Source organism: Oncorhynchus gorbuscha, linkage group LG08, assembly GCF_021184085.1.
Source record: "Oncorhynchus gorbuscha isolate QuinsamMale2020 ecotype Even-year linkage group LG08, OgorEven_v1.0, whole genome shotgun sequence".
In the NCBI taxonomy this organism is placed as follows: domain Eukaryota; kingdom Metazoa; phylum Chordata; class Actinopteri; order Salmoniformes; family Salmonidae; genus Oncorhynchus; species Oncorhynchus gorbuscha.
Genome location: NC_060180.1, coordinates 36,857,104 through 36,869,917, shown reverse-complemented (window position 1 = coordinate 36,869,917; position 12,814 = coordinate 36,857,104). Strand labels below are relative to the sequence as shown.

The 12,814-nt window shown below is 44.8% G+C and overlaps 1 pseudogene; it reads left to right on the top strand.

The window, feature by feature from the left end:
• Nucleotides 1–9,204, top strand: part of LOC124041580 — a 43,927-nt pseudogene extending 34,723 nt beyond the window's left edge.
• Nucleotides 9,205–12,814: the final 3,610 nt, after the last annotated feature.

The window sequence follows — 12,814 nt, the reverse complement described above, 5'->3', positions numbered from 1 at the left end:
TAAGAAAATAAGAATAAGAAAATATAATATTATTATTATAATGTAATAAACTAAAGTTAGAAAAGGTAACACAATAGAATAAGAGTAATGAGGCTATATACAGGGTGCACTGGTACCGAGTAAATGTGTGTTGGTATAGGTTAGTCAAGGCAATTAAGGCAAAATTAGGTAGGGATAAAGTGAATATGCATAGATAATAAACAGCGAATAGCAGCAGTGTAAAGAAATGCAAATAGTCCGGGTAGCCATTTGATTAATTGTTCAGCTTTCTTATGGCTTGGGGGGTAGAAGCTTTTAAGGAGCCTTTAGGACCTAGACTTGGCGCTCCTGGACCGCTTGCCGTGCGGTAGCAGAGAACAGCCTGTAACTTGGGTGGCTGGAGTCTTCCCCAGTGATGTACTGGGCCGTATGCACTATCTTCTGTAGCGCCTTGCAATCGGATGCAGAGCAGTTGCCATACCAGGCAGTGATGCAACCTATCAGGATGCTCTCAATGATGCACCTATATAATTGTTTGAGGATCTGGGGACCCATGCCAAATCTTTTCAGTCTCCTGAGGGGGAATAGGTGTTAACATGCCCTCTTCATGACTATCTTGGTGTATTCGGACCATGATAGGTTGTTGGTGATGTGGACACCAAGGAACTTGAATCTCTCGACCCGCTCCACTACAAGCCCCGTCGATGTGAATGGGGGCATTCTCGGTCCTACTTTTCCTGTGGGCCACGATCAGCTCCTTTGTCTTGCTCACATTGAGGGAGAGGTTATTGTCCTGGCACCACACTGCCAGGTCTCTGACTTCCTCCCTATAGGCTGTCTCATCGATGTCGGTGATCAGGCCTACCACTGTTGTGTCGTCAGCAAACTTAATGATGGTGTTGGAGTCGCGCTTGGCCATACAGTCTTAGGTGAACAGGGAGTACGGGAGAGGACTAAGCATGCACCTCTGAAGGACCCCCGTGTTGCGGATCAGCATGGCAGATGTGTTGTAGTCTACCCTTACCACCTGGGGACGACCCGTCAGGAAGTACAGGATCCAGTTGCAGATGTGTTTAGTCCCAGGGTCCTTAGCTTAGTGATGAGCTTTGTGGCACTATGGTGTTGAACACTAAGCTGTAGTCAATAAACAGCATTCTCACATAGTGTGTTCCTTTTGTCCAGGTGGGAAAGGGCAGTGTGGAGTGCAATAGAGATTGCGTCATCTGGGGATCTGTTGGGGCGTTATGCGAATTGGAGTGAGTCTAGGGTTTCCCGTCTGTAGCAAGTGCTACATAACCGGAAGGTTGTGAGTTCAAACCCCCGAGCTGACAAGGTACAAATCTGTCGTTCTGCCCCTGAACAGGCAATTAACCCACTGTTCCCAGGCCGTCATTGAAAATAAGAATATGTTCTTAACTGACTTGCCTGGTTAAATAAAGGTAAAAATTAAATAAAAAAAATTGACCCGGCAGTTATAAAATCATTTACACAAAAACCACAAAGACACACACACAATGAGAAATTGAGATTATGTGTACTACTGATTGAACTCAGCCAGCAGCTCCTGAAGAAGAAGATCACCATGGTTGGCACAGTTAGAAAGAACAAGCCTGAGCTCCCCTTGCACTCCTCACAACAAGGGGGAGCGAGGCCTTCTCATCAGTTTGCCTTCCCCCCCACCACCAATCTAGTTTCTTACCTCCCAAGGAGGAACAAGCCTGAGCTCCCCGTGCACTCCTCACAACAAGGGGGAGCGAGGCCTTCTCATCAGTTTGCCTTCACCACCACTCTAGTTTCTTACCTCCCAAAGAGGAACAAGCCTGATCTCCCCCTGCACTCCTCGCAACAAGGGGGAGAGAGGCCTTCATCAAAGGTTGCCTTCCCCCCCACCACCAATCTAGTTTCTTACCTCCCGAAGACGAACAAGAATGTGGTCCTCCTAAGCACACTGCACAAATCACTGAGATTCACAGTGATCGTGAGGACAGGAAGCCAGCCATCCTGGACAACAACCACAACAAAGGAGGCGTGGACAACCTGGACAAGGTGATTGGAACTTACAGCTGCAGGAAGACGACTGCCCGCTGGCCCCTGGTCATCTTCCATAACATCATCTTGTTCAAATCAAAATCAAATCAAATTTTATTTGTCACATACACATGGTTAGCAGATGTTAATGCGAGTGTAGCGAAATGCTCAGGTTCATCATTGATGTGTCCTCATACAATGTCTTCATGATATGGAACAAAATCAACCCTACCTGGATGCCTGGTAAGCGGAACAAGAGGAGTGTGTTCCTGGAGCAGCTGGGAAAGGCACTTATAACCCCACACATTCAAAGAAGGGAGCGCCTCCCCGCACAGCAACTTCTGCAGCACTTGAGAAAGCTGTTCAGGGGGCTGATTCTTGTCCTGATCCACCTGAGGCTGCAGCTGGGGCAGGCAAGAGGAGGAGATGCCAATTCTGCCCCCCAAAGAAGGACTGTAAAAACAAATACTATGTCCTACATGTGCTAATTAGAGTATCTTATTTTATTCTTATATATTGTTGTGGTTATACACCTTGTGGGGGGGAATAGTTTTTAAAAAATGGGAGAAGACTAGTATTTAGTAGTTGAATTCCTCATTGTACAGTATATAGGAATATATCACTATGTTGCTAAAAAAGTTCAAGACTGTTGATTCCTTCAATAAAATGCATTCAAAACTACTTTCTGCACATTTCTGCAACTTTCTTAGGCTATACAAGTGCTATCTCTTGCTAAAGAAAATGTTTACACCTATGCAGTACCTTTAACAATAATAATAATAAACCTCTGCTTTAGTAAAGAAAACCATTATGACAGGTGTGTTGTAATAAAAACGAGTGGTGTCCACTGATTAAATGCATTCTTTCTGCATTATGCAGAGGGAAAACCCAGATATTCACAAAGTTTGTGATGAATGACAGGTTGCTTCTTCATGCAAAATATATTTGGGATTTCAAATGAAATGAAACTGCTTTTATGTTAGGGGTTTAGTGGAGGCGGGTCATTTTTGACCCTTAGGACAAGGGGAGTACACAGAATGTTAAGACGACACAAGGCTCTATTTCAGTACTTTACACCCCTGCTCTCTGTGCGATCTCTCCCTTTTGCTTGCTTTTCATATCCGTGTCAATTTTGTTCATGCCTTGCCTCATTTGTGCTCCTCGCTCTCCCTCCCCCTCCTTTTCATTTTCTCTCCATCTCTCAGTGCTCAGGTGCTTGGGTATACCGTGCCGTAGTGTAACAAACTTCCAGTCGGCCCACGACACAGACGTCTCACTCACCACAGACATGTATTTTGACGAGAACATGGAGCCGTTCGACGAACTCAACACCGACTCTGTTTGGTGAGTCATCATCCACTTTAAGTAGGGCCCGGTTTTCCTGGTCACATCAAATGCGTCTAATCTGCCACAAGTTTAAAGTGTGCCACTTTAAATACCCATTGCCTTGCCACACAAATCATACTCTATAAAAAGTGAGATTTTCCTGATCATGTGACTGGATCAAGAAAAACACCAGGCTCTAGTTATATAAATAGATGTCTATGGTCAAACTCCTGATCCTAACTACGTATATGTAATCTCAACCCCCCTCCTCCTCTCTGTAGGAATTTCCATGTATGGAACGACTGTTGGATGGCCAGGCCAGACCTTCCTCCTGGTAACGGCGGCTGGCAGGCATTAGACGCCACCCCGCAGGAGACCAGCCAGGGGACCTTCCGCTGTGGCCCTGCTTCTGTCACCGCCATCCGCACCGGCCAGGTCTACCTCAAATACGACACACCTTTCATCTTTGCTGAGGTGAGCACTATGGGAAGGAGACGGTCGAAGATCTAGGATCAGTTTTTCAGCTTAACCATCCCAAATGTCCAAATAGAAAGGGAATGGCAAAACTGACCTTGGATAACTACCTAGGTTTGATCAAAGATTGCACACGTTCCCTACTTCTCCTGTCTGTCTCTGTGTGTGTCTGGTCAGGTGAACAGTGATAAGATCTACTGGCAGAGGAACCTGGATGGTATCTTCACTCAGATCCAATGTGAAAAGAAGGCTGTGGGCCACTGCATCAGCACCAAGGCTGTGGGCTCTGACAAACGCGATGACATCACACACCTGTACAAACACACCGAAGGTACAGTCATGTCATCATACACTGTCAGAGGGTAGCTTGGCAACCATACACACACATAAAAACACTAAGGTTCGGATGGTTACCTGTACAAAGAAAGTAATATCAGAGTTCACATCTGAGGCTCTGAGGAAACATACTATTAATGTATTAATTGTGCAGACATCAGCGATAGATATTTACACACCAAAGTTTCCAGCAGAATATTCTCTCCTCACCCCCTTCCCTCTCTCACCACTCTCCCCCCACCAGGATCAGAGGAGGAACGCATCGCCGTGGAGACAGCCAGTCGTTATGGCACCAAGCCTGACGTGTACTCCACATCCATGGCGGAGGACGTGAGCTTGGAGGTGAAGTTGGAGGGAGAGGGGCCTCGTATGGGGGCTGACGCCCAGCTGACCATCGTGATGACCAATTTCAGCTCCCAGACCCGCAAGACCACGCTACACATCCAGGTGGCAGTCATGTACTACACCGGGGTGCTGAAGGGCACCGTCAAGAAGGACAAGATGCCTGTGGCGCTCAAGCCCAATGAAGGTTAGTAAGTGGCTGGAGGTGGAGGGTGTCCTTAACCCCTGCTACAGGGTAATATATTTGTCATACTCCTAATGGTTAAGGTTAGGATTTGGGTAGGGTAATCTGATCCTAGATCTGGAGTTAAGGGCAACTTTAATCTCAAGCAAACAGAAGCCAGCAGCTAGCCCCACTGCCACCATTTCAGCTCAGTCACCGTAATATGAAAAAGTTCTCCGATGTGCATCCTCCATCCTCTCAAATGGTCCCTGTAGAATGTGCAGTAATCTCTCTCTGTTCCTCCTCAGTGAAGGCCATGCAGTGGGTCCTGCCCTACCATAGCTACCAGGACCAGCTGGTGGACCAGGCTGCTCTAATGCTGACTCTGTCTGGACGGGTCAGCGAGACCCAACAGGTCCTGGCCACTCAGACCAGCTTCAGGCTACGCACACCCGACCTCAGCATTGAGGTAAGACACAGTTTAGCATGAACACAATCTGTTCCTGGGATTCAGGATGTACCTTTTCCATCTTTTGTCAATTCGATGGTCAATAAAAGCCGTTTACAATTGAATTTCAAACAATGTAGAGACACTTTTTTTGTAATCAATGGTGTACTGTCATTTTTTCCCTCTGTCTCTATTAACATATACTGTACAGAAATATAAAACGCAACATGCAACAATTTCAACGATTTTACGGAGTTGAAGTTCATTTCAGAAAATCAGTCAATTGAAATAAATTCATTAGACTGGGCAGGGGCGCTTGGTAAACTGGCCCACCCACTGGGGAGCAAGGACAGCTAATCAGAATGAGAGTTTTTCCCCACAAGGGGTCTTTATTACAGACATAAATACTCCTCAGTTTTATCAGCTGCCCGGATAACTGGTCCCACAAGGGGTCTTTATTACAGACATAAATACTCCTCAGTTTTATCAGCTGCCCGGATAACTGGTCCCAGACGATCCCGCAGGTGAGGAAGCCGGATGTGGAGGTCCTGGGCTGGCGTGGTTACGCGTGGCCTGCAGTTGAGGCCGGTTGGACGTACTGCCAAACACAACAATTGAGAGAAATACGCTTTTTGTGCATATGGAACATTTCTGGGATCTTTTATTTCAGCTCGTGAAATTATGGAACCAACACTTTCCACGTTGCGTTTATATTTTTGTTCAGTATAGTATCCCAAAACAAATGTAATGCCACAGAAATGAAGTAATGATGTCTTGCCTCAGAACCATGGCACAGACTGCATACAGATGTCGCTTCACAGATAAACAGCAGCGCTGAAAATAGTTATTGTGTTTGTTTCCTCAGGCTGTAGGGGAGGCGGTGGTAGGTAAGAAGATGACAGCCAAGATCACGTTCACCAACCCTCTGCCACGTACACTGAGGGGCGTGGTGCTCAGGGTGGAGGGACTGGGCCTGCAGGAGGTCAAAGAGGTGGTTGTGGGGTAAGACACTACCCGCCTCTATTAGCTTGCTATTATCCTGCTCTCTCCTCTCTCTTTTAATGTTAACTGTCAATGACAGTAATGATATTCCTTTCGATCTCTCTCCCCCTCCCAGTTACTCTTAGTCAGGGATGGGCAATGGGCGGCACACGAGCCGCATGCACATGCATCAAATTCCCTCCCCTAATTATAAAAATTTAAAAAATGGGAACTCAACTTACTGTTGAGAGTTAGAATCAATTTTGAAATGTGGTTGTCCATCAGCAGTTTTTTTTCTTATGTCAGTCACTGACAGTCACTCAATTAGCTCATGTCAACAATTTATTTATATCATAATCATAAGTTAGTCTAGCCTGTGTCGTGGAAATGTCAGTACTGAGAGAGACTTGGGCAGTTATTCAAGCAATCCTCTTTATTTAACATGGATTCATTATGGCAATAATGAAAGCGTCGACCCCACACTCCAAAGTATGTTGCCGAGTGCTTGACTGATCATGAAAAAACAGATCTTATATAGGCCCTAAAAAATGCTCAATCATTTCTACCCTTCCCATAAGCCACCTTGGTCCATCTCATGGTTATCTGCACGGGATGTTGTTTTACTTCCAACACGGCATAGTTTCCCAGATGCCGGGAAGATGAGGCAATGAGGCATTGTTCTAAACTCCAGGCTCTCTCTACCTCGGGTCACACACACCACATCTTGTCTATAGAATGCCATTTTTTAGGTTTTTAATCACCAAGTCATTGTCAGCTCAAACTATCTCTAGCAAAAACCCGTTTGCTTGACCATATGTCCAGACTAACTGCAGGAAGCTAGAGTGGAAACCATCTCTTCAACACAGCATTGGTAGGACAGAAGTACCTTACTGTTTGTTAAATTAAATAATTGTTAAATATCCAACAAATGAGGTAAATACATATTTTCTGTCACGCCAGCTATCTAAACTTGTAGTAGTCATGGTAACTACAAGGTTACTACAACTGGGGGGGCCCCCCCATTGATTTTGTTAGTCACTCTCACTCAGATATATTAAAAACTGAAAACGTTTCTCTCTATCGTATGGCAGAATGTGGAGAATTGCAGGAAATGAGCTTTAAAATGGTTAAATCTTCTATCCGCCTCATGGCAAAATGTGTAGAATTACAACAAACTTCCTTTAGAACTGCAACATTTTCTCTACGCTCCGTGACAATGTATAGAATTGCAGGAAATGAACTCTAAAAGTTTCTCTCTCCACTGTCGAGAGGGCGAGCCACTAAAATGTTTCACTTAGAGCGCTGACTGCATGTGTGGGTATAGATGCTGTTACCCAGACCCTTGAGCCACTGCGGCCCCTCATGCTGAGTTCAGATGTTTTGTAGGCTCCCCATCAGTTGCTCATCCCTGCTTTAATTGATAACTCTTGTCTCTCTCCTCTCTCAAGTGATGTTGGGAGCCACTCTACGGTGACTCGGACAGAACACTTCATACCCACCCAGGCTGGACACAGGAAGCTGGTAGCAGCTCTGGACTGTAAACAGCTGACACAGGTGCACGGGGTTGTTGACATTGTTGTCCAGGACCAATGAGAGGGAGCCTTCAACTGCTCTCTCCTGTCCACTTATCTGGTGTTTCATTCAAGTCTCCAAAAAGAGAATGGGAAGCCTTTTATTCAGTTTTCCCATGATTTGAGTGTAATCTTTTTTTTTTCATGCTGACATGTAATTATGGAAATACCCTGATCGTTGGATGAAGTTGTACACTAAATTGTTTTTACCCCTGTTAATGTTTTTAATACTCACGTCATATTTTTCCAAATCAATCAAGTTTATTTGTCACATGCTTCGTAAACAACAGGTGTAGACTAGCAGTGAAATGCTTTCTGACGGGCCCTTCCCAACAATGCAGAGCGAAAAGAAGGATCAATAGAAGAAGAAGAATTTGAGGAAATACACAAGGAGTAACGATAACCTGGCTATATACACGGGGTGCCAAGTCAATGTGCTGGGGTAGAAGGTAATTGAGGTAGATACAATAGGTAGGGATAAAGTGACTAGGCAACGGGATAGATTATAAACAGCAGTAGCCTAAGTGATGAATAAAAATGTTAGTGCAAAAAGGGTCAATGCACATAGTTAAAGAGTTAACCAATAGCTACTCGGACAAACTATTTCACGGTCTTATGGCTTGGGGGTAGAAGTTGTTCAGAGTCCTGTTGGTCCCAGACTTGGTGCATCGGTACCCCTTGCCGTGTGGTATCAGAACAAACGTTCTATTATTTGGGAGGCTGGCTGGCCCCAGTGATGTACTGGGCCATACGCACTACCCTCTGTAGGGCCTTGCGGTCAAATTCCAAGCAGTTGCCAAACCAAGTGGTGATGCAGCCAGTCAAGATGCTCTCAATGGCGCAGCTATTTAACTTTTTGAGGATCTGAAGGCCCATGCATAATCTTTTTAGCAATAGAGGGGGAAGAGGCATTGCCGTGCCTTCTTCAGGACTGTGTTGGTGTGTGTGGACCATGATAATGCCTTAGTGATGTGGACACAGATTCTTGAAGCTCTAGGCTCCGTCCACTGCAGCCATGTCGATGTGGATGGGGGGGCATGCTCGGCCCTCCTTTTCCTGTAGTCCGCGATCAGCTTCTTTGTCTTGCTGACATTGACGTCGAGGTTGTTGTCCTGGCACCACACTGCCAGGTCACTGACTTCCATATAGGCTGTCTCATCATGGTCGGTGATCAGGCCAACCACCGTCATGTCATCGGCAAACTTAATGATGGTGTTGCTGTCATGCACCGCCACGCAGTCATGGGTGAACAGGTACAAGAGGGGACGAAGCACGCACGCGAGGGGCCCGTGTTGACGGTCACCGTGTCGGATGTGTTTGCCTATCCTCACCACCTGCGAGCGGCCCATCAGGAAGTCCAAGATCCAGTTGCACAGGGAGGTGTTCAGTCCCAGGGTCCTGTGCTTAGTGACGAACGTGGAGGGCACAATGGTATTGAATGCTGAGCTATAGTCAATGAACAACGTTACAACAATAGAAAAAAAGAAAGTCTATAAGCAGTGTGTGAAAATGGTGTGAGGAGGTAAGGCAATAAATAGGCCATAGTAGCAAAGTAACTACAATTTAGCAGATTAACACTGGAGTGATAGATGAGCAGATGAGGATGTGCAAGTAGTGAATTGGAAGGAAAGGCGATCAAAAGAGGTGTTGTCTTTGGGGATGACCAGTGAGATATACCTGCTGGAGCGCGTGCTACGGGTGGGTGTTGTTATCGTGACTAGTGAGCTGAGGTAAGGTGGAGTTTTAACTAGCATAGACTTGACCTGGAGTCAGTGGGACTGGCGACGAATATGTAGCGAGGGCCAGCCGACTAGAGCATACAGGTCGCAGTGGTGGGTGGTATAATAGGCTTTGGTAACAAAACGGATGGCACTGTGATAGACTGCATCCAGTTTGCTGAGTAGAGTATTGGAAGCTATTTTGTAGATTACATCGCCGAAGTCGAGGATTGGTAGGACAGTCAGTTTTACTAGGGTAAGTTTGGCGGCGTGAGTGAAGGAGGCTTTGTTGCGAAATAGAAAGCCGATTCTAGATTTGATTTTGGATTGGAGATGTTTGATATGAGTCTGGAAGGAGAATTTACAGTCTAGCCAAACACCTAGGTATTTGTAGTTGTCCACATATTCTAGGTCAGAACCGTCCAGAGTAGTGATGCTCGTCAGGCGGGCGGGTGCGGGCAGTGAATGGTTGAAAAGCATGCATTTGGTTTTACTAGCGTTTAAGAGCAGTTGGAGGCCACGGAAGGAGTGGTGTATGGCATTGAAGCTCATTTGGAGGTTAGTTAACACAGTGTCCAAAGAATGTCCAGATGTATACAGAATGGTGTCGTCTGCGTAGAGGTGGATCAAGGAATCACCCGCAGCAAGAGCGACATCGTTGATATATACAGAGAAAAGAGTCGGCCCAAGAATTGAACCCTGTGGCACCCCGATAGAGACTGCCAGAGACTTCTCTCCGATTTGACGCACTGAACTCTTGTCTGCGAAGTAGTTGGTGAACCAGGCGAGGCAGTCATTTGAGAAACCAAGGCTATTGAGTCTGCCGATAAGAATACGGTGATAGACAGAGTTGAAAGCCTTGGCCAGGTCGATGAAGACGGCTGCACAGTACTGTCTTTTATCGATGGTGGTTATGATATCATTTAGTACCTTGAGCGTGGTTGAGGTGCACCCATGACCAGCTCAGAAACCGGATTGCACAGAGGAGAAGGTATGGTGGGGTTCGAAATGGTCAGTGATCTGTTTATTAACTTGGCTTTCAAAACATTAGAAAGGCAGGGCAGGATGGATGTAGGTCTCTAACAGTTTGGGTCTTGAGTGTCACCCCCTTTCACGAGGGATCTCGGACAATACGAAAGAGAGGTTGGACAGACTAATAATAGGGGTTGCGGATAATTTTAGAAAGAGAGGGTCCAGATTGTCTAGCCCAGCTGATTTCTACGGGTCCAGGTTTTTCAGCTCTTTCAGAACATCTGCTATCTGGATTTGGGTGAAGGAGAAGCTGGGGAGGCTCTGGCAAGCAGCTGCGGTGGTGCAGAGCTGTTGACTGGGGTTGGGGTAGCCAGGAGGAAAGCATGGCCAGCCGTAGAGAAACGCTTATTGAAATTTTAGATTATTATGGATTTATCGGTGGTGACTGTTTTGCCTAGCCTCAGTGCAGTGGGCAGCTGGGAGGAGGTGCTCTTGTTCTCCATGGACTTTACAGTGTCCCAAAACGTTTTGGAGTTAGAGCTACAGGATGCAAATTTCTGTTTGAAAAAGCTAGCCTTTGCTTTCCTGACTGACTGCCTGTATTGGTTCCTGACTTCCCTGAACAGTTGCATATCGCGGGGACTATTTGATGTTTTTGTGCTGGTCAAGGGCAGTCAGGTCTGGAGTGAACCAAGGGCTATATCTGTTCTCAGGTATACATTTTTTGAAAGGGGTATGCTTATTTAAGATGGTGAGGAAATTACTTTTAAAGAATGACCAGGCATCCTCAACTGACGGGATGAGGTCAATATCCTTCCAGGATACCTGCGCCAGCTCGATTAGATAGGCCTGCTCGCAGAAGTGTTTTAGGGAGCATTTGACAGTGATGAGGGGTGGTCGTTTGATCGTGGACCCATAGCGGATGCAGGCAATGAGGCAGTGATCGCTGAGATCCTGATTGAAAACAGCAGAGGTATATTTGTAGGGCAAGTTGGTCAGGACAATATCTATGAGGGTGCCCATGTTTATGGATTTAGGGTTGTACCTGGTGGGTTACTTGATCATTTGTGTGAGATTGAGGGCATCTATCTTAGATTGTAGGACTTTTGGGGTGTTAAGCATATCCTAGTTTAGGTCACCTAACAGAACGAACTCTGAAGATAGATGGGTGGATTCACACTCTGAAAATCAATTCACATATGGTGTCCAGGGCACAGCTGAGAGCTGAGGGGGGTCTATAACAGGCGACAACAGTGAGAGACTTATTTCTGGAAAGATTAATTTAAAAAAAAAATATAAGCTCAAACTGTTTGGGTATAGACCTGGAAAGTATAACAGAACTTGAATGAGTAGGTGTCCAAGCTTTTCACCAGCGTGCCTTGCTCTGAAATGGATTTTCCATTACAGTTAGGGTCGTCCACACTTATGAAGAAGAAACAGAATTATTGTTAGGGCCACTGAAATACTTTATGAAGAATCCTGTGGTATATTTTATTATCTAGATATGCATGATCTAATCTTAATAATGTTATCTAATGCACCCATTTTCAGTAGAATGTACTGAACAAACGATGTCAAGTTTCTGTCATCAAATATTGTATTAATACACTGTATAAGCATAAGAGTATCCAATGATGTTATTATTCAAGATGTTTGCATTGTGCATTGTTGGATATGCTGTATGTAGCGTCACATGGTTTATATGAAGGTGAAGCGCTTCAGTTTGATTTTATGATGCTTATGCCTAAAGAAGTCCTTCTCAATGTGTTTGCTTATTTTTATATGAAAGAATTGAAGACATTATTATCTTATTTTGCTAATAGTGTTTCCTTGCCTTAAAGTTCTCTTATGAAATCACTGTTCCAAACAGCAGTCAGCTCCTGAGAGTTTACAGTTGTATCCATGGCCCTTGTTGACCTTGCTCTGCTCTCATAGTTTGTGTGTTTGGACTTTAAATACAAGAAAGGAAACATTTTAACGCATTACAATTAGATTGTATTAATTCATCTATATACATGTTTTTTTTTTCAATTGTCAATGTATTTGTTAATCAACTATTTTTCCCTGTTAAATTGCCCGGTGAAAATCTCCCTTTTAAAAGTTCATATTCTGTTTACTCATAACCAAATAATGTTGCCGACTCAGCCTATACTCGTATTTGTGGTCAAAGCATTTAATTGGAGAGAAAAAAAACACTTTCAAAACCCCACCTCAAACAAACCGTTTAAAAAAGTATGACTATTTCCTCATGTCATCCTGAGGAGGATGAACTGGCCAATCAGCAGTCTACTCACATAAATATTGTTAATGACCTGTATATGCACTCACACCATTCCAACACAAAAAAAGCTGTTTTTTAACATACCTAATTATTATTTCATGAAAGGAAAACTATTTCACTCTTAATGTAATTATTTACAGGTCATATTTCATAGAAAGGTGGAAACACTGGAAAGTTACTTTGTAGTTAATTAAG